Consider the following 19,142-nt stretch of genomic DNA (forward strand, 5'->3'; position numbering starts at 1 on the left):
CACATGTGTTGCTCTAATAACATGTGTGGTTAAACTAACTGAGTTCTCACACTCAGCAGAAGATGATTAAGAGTTATAGATATCCAGGTTTCCAGGATTGTTTCCAAAACAATTAAAAAAATTGCTGATTTTTTTGTTGTTTTAGCTTATTTTATTTTGTACAACGTCTGTGCTTTTGTCATTTGGAAGCCCAAATAACCACTGAAACAGACATTGAAATGTTAAGTTGAATGGCCGTATTCTGTTGTTTAATATGATTAATTGTGGAAAAAAACACTGAATTGAGGCTGAAATGTACAGTATGTGTAATAAGCAAAGCTTCTGTCTACTCCTTTTGGGTCACTGCGAGTTGTTTTGATCACATAGATTATGATTATATATATATATATATATATATGCCTACAGTTTGTTTTGAGCTTTTATTTTGTTTTTGTTTTTTCTAACCCTATGGACCAAAATAAACAAATTTATTTATTTATTTTTACAAAGAGCCCATTTTCTTGTGCATTTTCCCAGTAAAATTATTAACTCCCTACTAGGCTATCTATTGATAGAGTTTTCAAACACACTGTTCACAAAAAGAATTGAAATAGAAACAGAGTGTATTTAGGCATTTAGGCCAACCGTCTCCATTGGCTTTGTATTGCCTGAAGCTTTTGACTTATAACAAAAAACAATGTCTAAAAGCTGCTATGTGACAAGGTGTACAGAAAACAAGCTACAAAAGCCTAGAAACAAGTTTTTATAAGTTTTTAGTGCATACTGAGTGTCAGGATCCCACAATTAGCCCATTCTTCAAAATATTCTACGTGGTATTAAAATACAGAAGTAGTACAAGTGCATTACAAGTCCAACAGTCGCAACTCGCAAGTACAATATCACTTGTGAAGCAATATCTGTGCCGTCGGAGAGGGTGTTTTCTGTCAACAGGCTGCGCTCCAGACTAACCCCACATCATGTAGACATGTTACTTTTTAAAATAAAACTAGACAAGGTGTGGATTGAGGTAGGCCTGCTATTTTTATTTGACGAAAAACTTATTCTGACGGAAAAAAATTGCCATTTTTCAAAGCTTCAAACGGATTCAGTGTTTTCTTTTTGTCATCTTAATTAGTTAATTATTTAAGTAAAAAATAAATAATTAGTGTAGGCCTATTTTATGTTTTTTATTTATATTATTTTATTGTGTTTTTCTCTGTTGTCACTGTGTAAATTTGATGTGAATCCAGATTCTGTTGTTGATCTGTTCTGTGTGCTGCTGTTTGCACGTTAAAATAAACATGTGAAAAATATAATGAGCCCCTTGGAAACACAAGACTCAATGCTGTTTGCTCTGTGACCTCTGCCGTTTTTATTAACGTCGACTGTCATTGAGGTTTGAGTCAGTTGCTCAGTTTGACCTCTAGATGCCAGAAAAGCTCTGAAGTCTGAGGACTGACTTTACATTAGCAAGTGAAGGGTTTTCTTACACACCAATTTATTACTTTATTTAAGAATAAATGTGATTCACACAGGTTTCTAACTTCTTCCACTCTATGACACAACGCTTCAACTGTAGAAACGACAGTAATGATGGCGGATCAGTCCACAGCTCTTAAACAGCACTATTGTAACTCAAGCATTTAGTGTTTAACGGCATAAACTACAAACATTAAATGTGTTATTCAGACATTTGTGTTCTATCAAGAGTTAAAAATAACAATAAATCCATTAGATCTGTTGAGATTTATGAAAAACTGTAAGTGTGTGTCTGATCTTCAGCAGCATCTGATCATCTTCATTTCATCGCCTCTTATAGTCTGTGTATCGGTTTAAACAGTTTACTCTTACCGTCTGTTCTGTTTGACTTACTAACTAACTAGGTTGGCTTTATAAATAACAATTTTTATGATTATTATTATTATTATTATAAGCTTTCCTGTAGCTCAAACAGTAAAGCTTTGGCACTTGCAACACCAAGGTCATGGGTTCGATTCCCAGGGAAAGCAAGAACTGATAAGAATGTAAATGTGTGCCTTGAAATGCAATGTAAGTCGCTTTGAATAAAAGCATCTGCCAAATGCATAATAATTGTAACTCCTCCTGACATCCACCAAACTTGGCTCAGACCTTCAGACTGTTCTGACTCGAGCTGCTTTATCTTTTATAACTGATCAGACTTTACGTTTTTCCAAAAATGACGATCAAAAACTCTGAAAAGTCCCACAGACTGTCATTGATGGAATGTTCAAATGAGCCAAAACTGATCAAACTCTAAATGACAATAATTCACATTAAAACAGACAGAAGCCCATTAGACTCAATTAAACTGCCATTATATCTAATATTTCAGCTCCTGTGACAGGTTGAACTTCATCAGCCGGCGAAGGAAGTACATTGCTTTTTGCAATAGAGTCTGTGTGGAACTCCTCCTTCAGGTCCTGAGAGATGGTGCTGAAAGACTCATGCTGTTCATGATGGTGAGTGGGAATGATGCTGAGGCGTTTCTCCTGAAGTCCACGATCATCTCCACTGTTTTAAGCATATAAAGGGTTAGTTCACCCAAAAATGAAAATTAGCCCATGATTTACTCACCCTCAAGTCATCCTAGGTGTGTATGACATTCTTCTTTCAGACGAATACAATCAGAGTTACATTAAAAAATGTCCTGGCTCTTCCAAGCTTTATAAACATATTATGCTATTTGTATGCTTTAGTAGAGTGAAAAAGTTACACACAGCACCTTTACACTCAGATCTGGAAGAATTTGCAGTCCTGTGGCTCCCTCTAGTGCACAACATTAGTGGGTTATGAATCGCATTGATATATATGGCTGATTTTTTTTAATGATTACAATGGGTTTTTTTTTTATGATTACTTTTTACTGATAATATACCCACATTAAAGGTGCATTAAGCAACTTTTTCATGTTAAAAATACCCGTTTTCTAACCCATACATGCTTAAACAATTGCCTGATGGGCTGAATGAGCCCTTCTCTGATCACTGCGATTGTCTCTATAATCCTGTACAGTAAAATAACCCACTAAACATTGGACGTCGGATAGACGTGCAGATCATGTCTATATTGGGTCCGTCGGTCCATGACCAATTCTGGACATCTATTCGACGTCCAAACTAGGTCCACTATTTGGACGTCCAACCATGACCCAACTTGGACGTCATATAGACGTTCAACATTGGACCTTTGAACTGGGTAATTTTTTTCGACGTCCAAACTAGGTCCACTATTTGGACGTCCAACCATGACCCAACTTGGACGTCATATAGACGTTCAACATTGGACCTTTGAACTGGGTAATTTTTTTCGACGTCCAAACTAGGTCCACTATTTGGACGTCCAACCATGACCCAACTTGGACGTCATATAGACGTTCAACATTGGACCTTTGAACTGGGTAATTTTTTTCGACGTCCAAACTAGGTCCACTATTTGGACGTCCAACCATGACCCAACTTGGACGTCATATTGACGTTCAACATTGGACCTTTGAACTGGGTAATTTTTTTCGACGTCCAAACTAGGTCCACTATTTGGACGTCCAACCATGACCCAACTTGGACGTCATATTGACGTTCAACATTGGACCTTTGAACTGGGTGATTTTTTTCGACGTCCAAACTAGGTCCACTATTTGGACGTCCAACCATGACCCAACTTGGACGTCATATTTACGTTCAACATTGGACCTGAACTGGGTAATTTTTTGGACGTCTATGACAGGTGCAGGAAATGTACATGATTATTATAATTTTTTTTAATTTACAAATGAAGAGCTCTTTTCCAAAACGCGAGTTTGTCGTGTCATTTTGCTGTGTAATGAACCTATTCACTGCTCCATCCACGTTTCCAAATCGCTATATTTAAAATGTAATATATTTTTAAAATATTTAAAATATTATATTTTAAATATTTTAAATGTACTGCAAGATGCTCGTGATCCAAGCGCCGAACCTATTTTTAGCCTAAACGCGATAATCATAAATTATATCACTCTCTCTGTAGCTCAAACAGTAGGGCGTTGGCACGTGGAGCAGATGATCACGAGTTCGAGTCCCAGGTAAAGCAAGGTGTGTGTGTGTGTGTGTGTGTGTGTGTGTGTGTGTGTGTGTGTGTGTGTGTGTGTGTGTGTGTGTGTGTGTGTGTGTGTGTGTGTGTGTGTGAGAGAAGCCGATGTTTTGTTTGAGAGCACTGAGCGCGATTTATTGTAAACAAACTTTTGTGGATGGACGTCGAAAAATGACGTGCGGAAGACGTCGAAAAATGACGTGCGAAAGACGTCGAAAAATGACGTGCGGAAGACGTCGAAAAAAGACGTCGCCTGGCGTTACAAAACAACCCCTTCAATGGACCAAATTTGGACGTCCAAAAATTACATGAAAATGACGTCACTACGACGTCACATTGCGCAGTGGGAAATAAGAGGGATTCGGGTCGGAATTTGAGACTGGGCGTGACGTCATGCGCGTTCACGGCACGCTCACCTGGCTGTCTGGCAGGTTTGTGTATTCGCCGCCATTCTCCGTAGAAGATGGATTCTAAGAGACCGGCTAGTAGTTCATTTCAAACACCAACGCAAACTCCACGTAAGATAAAAAAAAGAAAACTTTTGTCCGTGAGCGTGCACACTTCTGGCTGCAGTTTCGCTTGCCGCCAGAGGGGGCATAGTTCTGCAAAAACTCAGAGACTTGCGCAATGCACCTTTAAGCTCAAATTCACTAATTTGTGGAACCTTATTTTAACAGTTGAATTATAAACTTGCTATGAACTCTAAACAAACCAGCTTAAAAAAAAAAAAAAAAAACTTTTTTTTGTGATCATGTTGATGTTTATAGATGTTTGTCTTTTTTGTACATTTATTATTGTAGACAAAAAATGTTAAGAACACACAGGCATTTGGTTGTAGATAGTAAAACATTTCTGCAACCTTTATCAAGTTCATGGATGATAGTGCTTGCACGTGTTGATCATTTTGATACTATATTCATCCCATATAGTTCTCACTACAGAAACATGGGATTTGTCTATAATGTATAAAAAAAATAATTATTAATTAATTAAATCACAGTTAAGACACTTGCGATTGCATTTCCATTAAGTGGAGGGGGCGTGTTCGGCTCGGAATGCATTTTCAATTTGCACATTGAATTTTGCTACATTCATTGCGGGACATTTAATGAAAATGCAATGGCAAGTGCACTGTTAGAAATTTCTTGTAATTTTACAGGAAATTCCTGGCTAATAGTTGCCGTAAATTTACTGTAAACAGCATACAGGACTGTTATTGTAAAATAACTACAACAAGGTATTGTACTTAATAGAATTTCCTGTAATTTTACAGGATAGAATACTGTAAATATTACAGCAAAATTTTATATTTACGGCAACTTAGTAGCCAGGAATTTCCTGTAATTTTAGGGATTTCCTGTAATTTCACAGGACATAATATTGTAAATATTACAATTAAATGTTGTAATTTAGATAAATGTCCTCTTTCAGATTATTTCAAAAAAAGGTAAATATAGTACAATTGTGCATCATTTCATAAAGATCAAATACTTTTTGAAATAAAATTAAGCACAATTGTATTTTAAGTTTGCGCTAAAACTATATTTACCTTTTTTTTAAATAATCCATTAAACCTGCTGAGAACCGATCGCGTGAACTAAAATGAGCAGTTAGACACGCGCATGCTCGGGGAAACTCATGAATATTAATGCCCACTGCCTCTACAGATGCACAACTCACTTTTGAACCAAATATCACAGTGCAAAATGGAGAGCACGTGAAACTTGTCACTTAAAAGGGAAAAACAGTGTTTGAGATTCGTTGCAGCAGATTCAAGCAGCTGTAGTTACAGTATGTACTTGTGTTTGTGCTAGAAACATACAAGACATATACAAGAAATATTTTTCAAGTGTGCAACTCTCATTGGATGGATTTACATACTGATTTGCGGATGTGCAAAATTTCTCCACGACTTCACATTTCTTGATACGGGTGTGTAAATGCGTTTGGCACCATATTCACTGCAGCAATTGTATCAAAAATGTGAGCGTACGAGTTTCTAAATTTGTGATTTGTAGAATAGGATTTGTGAACCTGCAATGAAGAATTTAAGAAGGTGTAACTGTTGTGTTGTGTTTGTGGGAGAGAGAAAAAAAAATTCTACAAGTTTGCAACTCTTAAAACATTTCTCTCTTTGACTTCAAATTTACTGCAAAACAACTACAAATTGCACTGTCACAGGTGTTCAGTTGATTTAAATCAAATATACCTCCATAATTGCTATGATCGTTTTCATGACAGTGCCATGTTTAAACTCACCTCTGAATGAATTCAAGTGTGCTTGCGGCTTCTGCCGGATATTGCAAGTTGAATACATAGTAGGCAGCGAAGACTGCTGCCAATCCATGCAGGAGGTTGCTGTGGGGCCCCATCACACATGCTCCTTCCATGGACATAATCCAAGTGTCTGCGCCAAGCAATATCTCTCCTGAAACCCATTAACAATATGATAACTAAAAGCTGCAGGGTGACAGCTCTCTCAATATCGGCAGTCGTGGCAGAGGGCTGGAGAATAAAAACCATAAGTTAACCATGGGTAAGTTGAGTAAACAACGACAAAGAAAACTTGCCCCAAAATCTGTAAAGTTCTGCTCAACACCAAGGGGGAAATCAGCTTTAAATTATGGTGCAAATGTAGAAACATTTGAACATGGCAATTCTTTTTTTTAAATATGGATGCCATGTCAATAAAACAGTAAATTAAAATTATTTTATGAACTACATGGCAGGAAGCAATGGCTAACCCATCAGAGTATAGCCTGGATCAGACCATGGACTCCGCCCACTTTGCTGAGTAGGCTCCGTCTCGGGTCTACATTCCCCATTCAGAGCAACGAGTACAGCCAGATCGGAAGAATGTTAGCCCAATGAGCGCTGGGGGTGGATGGGAATAAACGTGATGAACCAATTAGCTGGGGGCCCATTTTCAAGCAATGTCTGCCTGTGCGCTGACTGCCTCGAAGAACGGAGAATATAGATTGAGGCAGTTTTAGTAAAAAAACAGACTGTTTACTCGAATAACTGTGAAACCAGACCAGTATTCTGCATGGATAGCTTTTTTAGAAGGGGTGACGTTTTGGAAATGGGACAAGTTTTCTTTTGAAAAGGTATCTAAAGCCCTCCCCCTTTGTAAACACTTTGAATGAGACAGGTGTCAGACTGAAGCGCTAGCTTTGGTCTGATACTCAGGCTGTTCAGAGTCTATGGCATATTAGAATAACTTTTGCAAAGTGTGTTCAATTCAAAGGATGGGGCTGGTGACTGATTTCTGGTAATTAACAATTACAAAATAGCAGGACAGAGATTGGAGGGAGGGGGTGAGGGAATGGTTAATTTATGTATATGCACTGCAAGTTATACTCACATCAGCCGTAAGGAAGATACCATCCCCCTCTTTGAAGTGAGCAAGCAGGCACATGATGGTGCAGATAGCTTTGTTGCCACTCTCTTCATTGTAGGCTTCCAGAACCTTCCCCACTCCTGGTGTCTTCTGCTGTTGGAAGTACTCTATGATGTTCTGACTCCTGTTGTCTATGGCAGCTGGCAGCTTCTCCTGGATAGGAATTCCGGTCAGCTCACTGAAATGCAAGAACAGGCCCTTCAAGGAGAAGAGAAAGGGCCAGTCATCCTTCATTTTTGAGATGCTGTGTGGAGGGTCAGCATTAAGGTCACAACGCTGGAGAATGTAGGTTCTCTGAAGCCATCTCTGAAGCGCTCCTCTCTCCACACCTGACATTCCTTCCTAGGGGAGGGGGGAGTCAAAATTTGGATGCATCAATACTCAAAAATAAAATATAGGTTTGTGCCCAAGTATGCCTAAATATAATTTCCACTATTCCTACCTGGGCATATAGCTGCTGCATCTGAGTCTTCATCTCTTGTAAGGTTTCATCAGTCTCCCCTGAGGGGAGTTCTTGAGGTGCCCATCGGAGACATCCATACTGATCAACAGGACCTCTTCCATTTGTCCTCGCCTGGCGATTGCTGTGCTTATTCTTCCTTAACCGTGCCAATGTGTTGTTTCGGTTGACGTGCTCGATTCTGGTTTTTATTTGCTGGATGAGCGATGCCCCAGCTGTATTTTCATCATCATCCACATCCCCAAAACATGTGGGGTACTTCTGTATTATATCGTTTACAACTTTCAAACAGATCCCTCTATTTGGATTTGCATTGTGCACCCTCATTTGATCTACAACCTCTCTGACCATCGCTCTTCTGGCAGCAGGATTCGGTCTAGTAGATTTTGCAATGGCTGACTGGATCTCTGGCGTCATCTTCTCCCAGTTAACCTTCAAGGATGCAAACAGAAAATGGCGAAAAAAGAGAGAAGGATACAAGGATATAAGCTTTTAAGGGTGCATTTATAGTAAAATTCAGCATCAGACTCAAACGAAGTAGTGATCTAATTCTAAGATCTAAATGTAATCTAAGAGGTCTGTTTGTAGCCAGTTGTTGAGAGTTTCACTAAGTGGCCTGTCAAAAACGATCGTACGTAGCGAGTTAAGTGGCTCCAAAGATGTTTTTTTCCAGGATATTTCAAAGAGAATTGAGATGCCTGAACGCGATTAGAATAGTAGGCTTTATGAATTTTTATCTAATCCTCCTCACTCCCAACAATAGTACAAATCAAGAAATTAACTCACAGGGAAATGGGGTACCTTAGGCTAAGTTCTGCATTATGTTTGTGATCCAAAATATAGCCTGCAATAGATGATTTTACAGAACCCTGTCGCTCAGTATTTTAATCTCTCTCTCTCTCTGATGTAGGCTAGGTATACGTCACCAACATTACACCTCGCTGTGTAAGCAGGTTGAGTTGCAGTCCATCTGCAATAAATGTAATATTTAATATTTCGTGATATGGGGGAAATGTGCCTAAGTGAAGCATTAACTGTCCACAAAAGAGGAGGAGAGTTGATCATGTTCCTTACGGCCCCGGCATCCTACACGAACGCACCTAGAAATTCCTGATCATAGACAGACTTCTTGCTGCGTCACTTAGAAAACGAAAACGAGGCTGAGGTTAACATGGGGTTAACCAATAATGTACAAAGCGTAGCCTACCCAGCCCATTCTATTCCATTTATTATTGTGTTTTTTTTTTGTTTTTTTGTTTTTTTTAAGTATAACAAAATATGATAAAAAACAAACATCGGCCATTGCCATCGGCCAACGGCCACATTGCTATTTTGAACATCGGCATCGGCCCAGAATTTTGCCATCGGTGCATCCCTATCGAGTAAAATAGAAATATATTTTAGGAATCGCCAAGACCCGCCCCACCTTAAAATGTACAGGCCATGGTGTGCGTGGTGAGGGCATTGGGTTGGACGTTCGAGGTGTCTCAGGTGAGGAGAGTTGTGGACTTCCTGCGGGGGACAGGGTTGAGGAGAGTTGTGGAGAGCCAAGAGGAGACAGGGCTGAGAAGGAACCTGAAAAATATTTACCATTAGACCCCTATGATTCAGATATATTATGGTGTATTTAAACACCAATCATATTTTCTATACAATAAAACCATTCATTTTTCATTTATTTCAAACTTTTTGTCGTGGTAGCCCCAAAAAACAACTGTAGAAAGCCACCTGACAGCCAAGGTCACATCATGTCACGTTTCAAAAAATTTTTTATTGGTGACCAGGGTGGGAATTCCATTTGGCCATCGATGTTGCAACTTTTAGGGCACAAAACGAAAGTGGATTTCACAATCTGCCAAACACATCAGTTAATACATCACGCCACAATCATACCGTATTAAAAAAATAAAAAACACCGTCATCACAATCATATTAGAACACATTAAGCTACATAACAAAAGCACACTCAGGGCATAGTTCATGAAATAGGCTAGTAAGGCTACATAATCAATACATTTTTACCGGGTGTGATGGGGTGGCTATGGCAGAGAGGCTATGATGGTGGAGCAATGATGGGAGTGGCACCATAAAAGTAGTCTAGAGATCGCATAGTTAAGAGATTAGGGGTGCGTTCATAAATTAACTCTGAGTGCAGTTTCCGAACCGTCTAGAGTGTAGCAGAGCGTGCTCGGAGTGAATTTACAAACGCACCCTAGGTTTACAAGTTCAATTGTGAACATTTCAATGTGTAGCCCTAATATACTTAGAATTAAAAACAGTTAAATCATTAAATAGGATGAAGGATAAAAGTGCCTTGTGTCACTCCATGCAGACGACCACCCCCACCCCCATCCCGGAACCCGAACCACCCAACCTACGGTTACCTTGAGATGAAAAGGCACAGAGAAGCTTTCTAGACTGGACCACACGGAGAAAGGGCAGAAGATTTTCTTCACTTAGAAGGCTCATGTCCTCCTTGTTCTCCACACCAAGTTCCTCCAGGCCTGCCATCAAGGTAGTTAGTGTGTCTGCGGGGAGGTCCGGAAGTACTGCCAAGACAGCCCTCCTGAGCTCCTCCTGTGCTGCAGCCATGTCTCTGCAAAGGAGTGATGGAGACAGATCATTGTAATGTCACACATTGTGTAGGCTGGCAAAGGATAATAATCCAGTAGATCATCATGCCTCATGCAAATAAACTGCTCTTGAGGTGTCCCCAAAACACTATAGACCCCAATGTCCCTCAACTTAACAAAACAATATTTTTCTGTGACAAACGACACAGAGCCACGGTGCACAATGACTAGCTCTATCTTGCCAACCTCCAAATCTTCTTCAGTTTTCCCCAGCAAAATAAACATGCCCTTTTTGTATGATGTGCCCTTCACCGTCACTGTGTAAGATGCTACTGTATCTTTGGATTCAAAATGCAAACCAACAACAGCCTCTCGGATTTTGTCGCTGTAGTCATTTACATAGAATGTCATCTCTTTATCCAGTAACACACTCGGCTGAAACATTTCACCTGTACTCAAGTATGCCTGGAAGAGCAGTCTTGCAGATGTTCTTGAAATTATGTAACTTCCTAGCACATCTTTTGAAGAATGTGTGCTTACTCTCAAACCTGAGAGTCCAAAGGCGAATAAGGGGACCAAAGTGGGTAATGAGCTCTGGATAATGAAGTAAATAGTGGTGTTTGGGCTTCAGGGGCTCATTGGGAAAGAGCTGCCTTCGAAAGTAGATATACTCCTCAATGAGTATTTTAAGATAAGCAACCTGATCTGTAGTAATTGCTGGTGCACAAATGAGCTCTACAATTTCTCTGAGCTGCAGCACAAGTTGCCAGGCAGCATTCTCACATGGATTCCTAATCCTATCTCCTATCAGGAGAGGGAGCAAACGCAGAAAGCACCAGTTCTGGACTGCATGTCCACTAAGTCTTCTGCTACCTGGTGAAACATCGGCTGGTTTGTCCTGGGCATCATTTCCCTGATAGTTGAACTGATCTTTGCACCTGTTGAGTTGTGTATAGTTAAAATGTTTCTCCTCAACTAGATAACCAATCAACAAACTAAGGTCACAGGAAACAATGCCTTCAAACAGGTCATGGCCAAGACATGGGGGTAATCCAGGCTGGCAGACATGAAAGAAGGACAGTTGGTTAAAAGGAGAGTTTGATTTGATACCACATTCAGAATTGGTACCAGTGTTTTCTAATTCTTGTAGATGATTCAGAAAAGACTGTTCTGTACGCTTGTTGCCACATAATAATGGAGAGCTCTCAAAAATTGATCTTTTTATATCACAATACCTGCAGAAGTAATGGCTAACACTAAAGTTCTCAACAAATCCGCCTATACAGTGAGACCCTAAATTGTCACCCGAAATAGCACACAGTCGACCTCTGACAATTTGTCCATTATTTATCTCGATGCCAGTTTCCTCAAGAGCTTTCAGGTCTTTAATGAGGGGCTCAAATACCTTGTCCATCCCAAAATATTTGAAGTCCTGCTCCTTACACAAGAGAACAAGCTGCATTTGATCTATGGATGATCTGTTATGAGGCAAAATATCTGTTAAAGTGAGATAAACTGCTAGAATCTTGTGTTTCTTTTTAGAAGAACCAAGTGGATTAACCACTTCAAATGCATCCTGATAAAGTATAAGACCAAGAGAAGATGGCTCTGCTTTAAATAAAGGGTTGCACTGAGCTCCCTTCCCATCATTTACATCCTGGAAAATACCCTCTGATGATGGTTGGGAACGTGTTGCTGCATACTGTTCCTGCATGGACTTGCTTTTAAAAAGTGCAGCCAATGTTTCTTTAATAGGCACATACTGGGCAAACAATTCCTTGCCTTTCTCATTGATACCTAATAACTGAGGCACCGGCTCAACATAATTAAAATGTTTTTTAAAAGCCGTCTTTCTTTTCTGATCTGTGCTCAAAGGCCCACTGTTACAGGCTGTGAGGAGATCGTCTTTTCTCATTTCATCCATAATGTTACTAATTGTGGCCTCTGGGATTCCAAGGACAGTTAGTTTCTCACTCAAGGTATTAAGCAGATTTGTCAGACTGACATGATGGACATCTTGATATCCCTCAATAATAGTTTGTATTGTAGTAGCCGGCAATAGTAGTTTAGCCTGAAGTTTTAGATAGAAAAGTGTGATATTCTGAAGAAAAAGGGATTCATCAACTGCAACAGGCACTTCTTGCTCATCATCAGAATAATTAACGTTAGATGGTTCACACTCACTCACTGATTCACTGGCAACAGGTCTTTCTACATTAGAGGGGTTTTCTACATGTTCAACACTGTCATTGCGGTGCTTCTTAGAAAGATGGGATGCAAAACTCGACAAAACAGAGAACCTTCTGTCACATCCTCTAAATGGGCATTCAATGTGTAACCCTTCACGCAAATGCGACCTCAAGTGACAAACTAGTAAAGATGATGTTTCACACCTTACTGCACAAAAGTCACATTGTATAGGAGTACATGGTCGCTGACTGTTCCTCAAAGGCACATCTGGTTTGTGGTCTCTGTACATGTGAGCTTTAAGTACAGGAATTTTAACATACTGTCTGGAGCATTCAGGCACACCACACTGATATCTGTAATTAGCACTATTACTATGCAACTTAATGTGCTGAGTAAACTCACAAACTTTATTAAATTCCTTACCACATGTGCTAAACTTGCAAATAAACATTTTGAACTGTTGCTGTGTGAAGCTTGCTAGCAGCTAGCTAACGTTAGTTGGCTGCTGGTCGAGCTCACCCTCACAACACGTGGTGGTTGTCTGAAAATGTTCGGCAAAACAGCGAAACGGACAAAAAAAAAGAGAAATTTATACGATAATGTTATAAAATATGTTCTTGATATATGCTTTAACAGTTATAATAAGATAGCAAAAATACAAGCTACCCTTTTACGGCTAACTAACCAACTCACTGATGACAGGAGGCAGACGTGACGTTCTTCAAGAGCGCAATAAAAACTTTCCACAGAATATTGGACTTTCAGCACGTGCAGTGCACGTTGCCACAAATCACGTGAGTCGCAAGCTCGCAACTGTGTGGGCGTCTCCGCAAAGTGGGTGTTGTAAACTCAGCTCTGAAAAAATAGTCTGCAATAGGAGTGCAAATGTAATGTAATGTAATAAGTTTCGCCCTTTCGAGCCTCAGTTTTCAGAGTTTCAAATCACTTTTTTTTCACACATTCGCACACCAGTTTTCAGATCACCATTTACAAGGTTTCAAACCTGGAAAACAAACTAATACAGTGGGAGAACACTGACAAATTTGAAACTCTGAAAAATTGTTTGCGCAACATCGTAAAAATTGTTTTGCAGTTCTGAAGAAGGAAATCTCAAAAACAACATAATGTTTGCAGAGATATTTTTATTTATTTTTAACATTTTGCAAACTTGCAAATCTTATTTTTCGATCTTGCTTAACTTTTTTTTTTTACGATTTTGAGTTTTCAAACACTTAGTTTCAACCTTTCAGAACTTTATTTTCAGTTTTGAATCATGGCAGGATATTAATCCCATAGTGTAAGAGCTGACATGTGCTTTGAGTGTGAGAAGACTTTTACTTCAGCGAACAGTTTAAAACTGCACCAGAGAATTCACACTGGAGAAAAACCTTACAAGTGTTCACACTGCGACGAGAGATTCAGTCACTCATCAAATCTGAAAACACATGAGAGTTCACACTGGAGAGAAGCCGCACACGTGTGATCAGTGTGGAACCAGTTTCTATTATAAAACTCACCTGAAGCGACACATGAAGATCCATACAGTGCAGAAACCACATCACCACAGTCTGAGATCACAGTGAGTAGTTCATCTTTATGTGCTGAGAAACAAAAGTCTCTTCTGTGTAAGTTAGTTTCCCAACAGCCATGATGAGCGAGAGGACATTATCTACTAACTCATGTTCACACCAACACGAAAGTTCAGTCCGATTTTCACATGCAATTTGTCTGTTCAGACCAATGCATAAAATAGCAGTAGATGCAAATTCACTCTCTCACTGTAGGTGGCGCTCCTGGAAAAGCAGAAATAAAGCACTATACAACTTTCTGTTTCTGACACCGACTTGTTAAGAAGAAGAATGTCAAACAGTATTTGCATGTTTTCAAACAGCCGTTCAGAATTTTGTTTTTGCTATGGTGATTATTATGATTGTTATGGTATTAAGAATACAGAGACGAGAGAGACGCATCCAGATTATTTCTCTGTTAATCAAGTATATTTAGTTTTTTATGTGTATGTTAGGCTCCTCGTACAGTGGATGTGATACAGTTCATCACCAGAATAGTACACGCACCACCTGATTTAACCTTGCCATGCAGGTCGCACCTGTGCTTTGAATTGCATTGTTTTGCAGTAATCGGTTGTTCCACAAGGTGGCAGCACTGGCCCAGGCTGTTGATTCCCAGTATAAAACCAAGCTAAAGGGATGGAACAACAACATACGCCTGCATTGACAAGTGATTGTGTGAGGGGGTCAAGAGATAGCCATAACTTTAGTTTAAAAGATTACAAAACATGGTTTCACTTTATTTTAATGGTCCCTTTTACACATTCTGTTGAGTATAAGTAATGTTGCACCTACATGTCTTACTATCTCTCATTAGAGTGTTAGTAGAGTATTAGTAGAGTGTTAGTAGAGTATTAGTAGAGTATTAGTAGAGTCAGTAGAATGTCTAGAACGTCACTTTGAACTACATGAGTAAGCCATGATTAGCTGGATGTTTGCATAAAATAGTCCATAGAAACTCACTTGATTTAATTTGTCTTTTAATTTTGAATTTATCTCCTATGACCACTTGCTTCTGACAGCCTTGTTATATTAGGTGATTTTAATATTCATATCTGCTGCCCGGATAGGCCCCTAGTACAAGATTTTGTAACTGTGTTTATTTTAACCTTACTCAGTCTGTAGTGGGATCTACTCACTTACAAGGCCACACTTTAGATTTGGTTTTGTCCTGGGGTGTTCCGGTGTGTGAGCTTGTTATAGAAAACATTGGGCTATTAGATCATTATATTATTAACCCCTTAAACCCTAAGCGTCCCGCCGGCGGGACGCCACCCCATGAAAAATATTCATAATCAAATTACTAAGCAACCACTGAATGGAACAACACAAAATATGTATCATTTTAGCTTAGAATCTCAGCTTTTTAATGCATCTAATTACTTCGATCAACTTCTAATGATTGCAGAGTTATTCCACTAAATACGAGTGCACCCGCCGCAGGCGCCACCTAGCTGCAAAATTAATAATCATAATTTTTTTTCAAAAATATTACCTGGATCAACTTAAAATAGATGTCATTTGAAAGCTTAGAGTCTGAAATTTACAATGAATGTAGCCAATTTGATAAACTCCAATGTAGTGCTGAGTTATTTGCTGATAAATAGAAAAAAAATGTTTTCATAATTTATAAACTACTTTTTTTGTACCACATACTGCAATATGTCAAAAACATCATACAGCTCAGATAGTCCTGTGTCATATGTCATTTGAAAGGTCTCAATGAGTAGAATACAACAAGCATAATTGTTCCAGGGTTTTTAATAAACTTGAGCAAGGTTTTTGTAAAATAACCCCTTAAGAGACCCATGTGTAAACCATATATGGATGCTGCATTTTAGACACATTTCCGCTTGTAACTTCATGAAACATGCTCCAATTGTGGAAAATGACACATCATTATTTACAGCAGATGCTTACAATTAAAAAGAGTCCAAACTCAACATAATCCATCACTCAGAACTAAAGATATTCCTCATGGAGTTCTAAAACACAAAAAATCCACTGATTCACGTAGCCTAGCAAGGTAGCTTAGACTTGGCCTTTTTACTCGTATCTTCATGAAACATTCGCCGATCATGAAAAATTATACATCGTTATTTACAGCAGGAGCTCACGATTACAAAGAGCCCAAACTTAATATATTCCATCAATCAGATCTAAAGATATTTCCTCATGGCGTTCTAAAACAAAAAATACCTCAGACGCGCCTATCCTAGTATATACTCATGAAGCACTCGCGTTTGGTTTTCACTTATAACTTCACAAAGCATGCACAGATCGTAGAACAATGCACATCATTATTTTCAGCAGACTCTCACGATTAAAAAGAGCCCAAACTCAGCAAAATCCATCACTCAGATCTAAAGATATTCCTCGTGGGAGTTATAACACACGAACCACCACCGGCGCGCATAGATCGTTTATTATAGTGTAGCACTTGTCGCGTTTTAACTCATAACTCAATGAAGCATGCATCAATTGTGGCAAATGGCACATCATTATTTACAGCAGATTGTTAAGATTAAAAAGAGCCCAAACTCGCCATAATCCATCACTCAGATCTAAATATATTCCTTATGGCGTTCTAACACAAAAAATTCCACAGGCGGATCTATGAAGTAGCAATAGCAGTGATGCGATGTTGTTTTGATGTGACGTTTCAGCTCATAACTCAATGAAACATGCATGGATTGTGAAAAATCACACATCTTTATTGACAGCAGATTCTCACGATTACAAAGAGCCCAAACACAACATAATCCATTGCTTTGATCACGAGATATTCCTCACGAAGTGATGCATACTTGGCTAAAAAACAAGTCTCTCATCCTCCCGGGGTGCAAAGTGTTTTCCAGTTTTCCCGGAACCATCCGTGCTCGATTTCAAACGTGGAATAACACAAAATATGTATCATATTAAAGCTTAGAATCTCAGCTTTTTAATGCATCCAACCACTTCGATCAACTCTGAACGAGTGCTGACTAGTCTCTCTCAACCGGAGTGTACCGCCCGTAGACGCCCCACAGACGCCACCTAGCTGCGAAAATATTAATTATCATATTTTTCCAAAATATTGCCTTGATTCAAACAAAATTGGTGTCATTTGAAAGCTTAGAGTCTGAACTTTACAGTGAATGTAGCCAATTCGAAAAACTCCTAAGTACTGCTGAGTTATTTGTTGATAAATAGAATATTTTTTTTCATAATCTATAAAATAGTTTTTTGTACTATGTACTGCAATGTGTCAAAAACATCATACATCTCATGAAACATTCAAAAATCATTGAAAATTGCACTTAATTTTTTACAGCATATTAATACAATTCAAATGAGCCCAAAATTTACTTAATCTATTGCTTTTATGACAAGATTTTCTTCATGGTGAAACAATTTTAAAAATGCCCATGAGGGGGCGTCAAGGTCTCAACAAAAAGGCTATCTTGGTTCCAAATGCTATAACTTTTGATTGCTTTATCCAATCACCACAAAATTTGATCGAGATGCAGCTCATATGTAGAGGGACTTCCCCAAAAAAGAATTTTCCTTCTACCTTATTTCCTTCCTGAGTTATTCCATGTCAAATAAGAAAGATATGCATTATCATTATAAAAATTATATATATTTTTTGTCTTTTATCAGCAGTTTCTCGGCAGGAGAATGTCCAAATGTAATGTAATGTATATTTTCAAAAAATTTGAAAAGTGTTCTTTCAAACGATACCTACCTTTAGAATCTCCTTGCTATAGTTTTGAAGTTATGAGTATTTAGTTTTGTGTATGTCACTAAGAAAACTCATTTTTTTATTGCCTTCCAAATGTGTGAGGACTTAACAAAAAGGCTCCCTTTGTTCCAAGTACTGTAACTTTGGATTACTTTATGCTATCATCATAAAATAACGATCCAGACGCAGACCACACATAGGGGAACATCACAAAAAAAGAATTATTTTGCCACCGTATTTCCTTCCTGAATTATTGCATTTCAAATAAGAAAGATATCTAAATTATTAAAAAATATTATTAATATTTTTGTCTTTTATCAGCATTTTCTCAGCATTAGATTGTCCAAAAGTAATAAAAATTTATATTTTCTAAAAATATAAAAAGTTTCCTAACAAATGATATCTACCTTTTGACTCTCCTCTCTATAGTTTTGAAGTTATGAGTCTTTACTTTTTTGTGTGTCACTCAGACAAAAAACTCCAAAAATGGCCTCAGTGTTTAAGGGGTTAATTGTAATGTTTTTTACTAGGCCCACTCGAGGCTGTGAGTCAGTTGGCCGTCGTGTTAGGCCCATTAATGCTTTGACTGCCTCTGAGTTTTCTGAGGCGTTTGCTCGAGGGTTTTTGTTCCTCTACATTGCTGCTGTAGTTCCAGTGTAGAAAAGGGAACCGATCGCACGTATAACCCGGCGTGCTGTGAGTGACTGCTACTTTACTGCTCGGTGCGTGAGTAAATGGGATGAGGGAATGGTCTGCCGGATATTCGAACGGAAGTCCGGCTGATCGGAGCAGGGGTGACCCAAAAGCGGGCAGGCTAGCCATCCTGTGCATGGTGAACAGAAGTTCTCCTCTGAGTGTGCGGTAGAGGTTTTCTTGTAGTGGATTTCACAAGTGTGTGTGTGTGCTTTGGAAGTTTTGGGCACGGTGTACTCCTTGCGGGCTGATTTGAGGCCTAGTGCTCAGCCTGCCCAGCTAATGGTACACCCCAGCTTCGTCACGAGAGTCGACATGTCTGTTTACTGATTGAACTTTGTTGCTCATATACAAAGTAGTGGCCTTGCCATCCAGCCCCATTGTTTGACTGACTCTAGTACCCTTTTTTAAAAATGATTTATGATCATTAAATAAAGAATTATATATATTTTTGTACGTATTCACG

At 38.9% G+C, this 19,142-nt stretch overlaps 1 protein-coding gene and 1 long non-coding RNA gene across 2 annotated transcripts in view; one reads left to right on the top strand and one right to left on the bottom strand.

Annotated features, from left to right (window-relative positions):
• The window catches only part of LOC309509128 (uncharacterized protein), a gene marked incomplete at both ends in the record, with an annotated part of 85,808 nt that overhangs the window by 12,998 nt on the left and 53,668 nt on the right, over positions 1 to 19,142 (top strand). The gene's annotated exons all lie outside the window — the stretch shown is intronic.
• On the bottom strand, positions 17,798 to 18,459 carry LOC309510888. The gene is made up of 2 exons (XR_014210452.1): positions 18,391 to 18,459; positions 17,798 to 17,986 (listed from the first exon to the last, which is right to left on the bottom strand). It is a non-coding gene; the product is annotated as an uncharacterized lncRNA (long non-coding RNA).

The sequence above is a fragment of the Leuciscus leuciscus genome (assembly GCF_965113295.1).
Source record: "Leuciscus leuciscus genome assembly, chromosome: 1".
NCBI classification, from domain to species: Eukaryota; Metazoa; Chordata; class Actinopteri; order Cypriniformes; family Leuciscidae; genus Leuciscus; species Leuciscus leuciscus.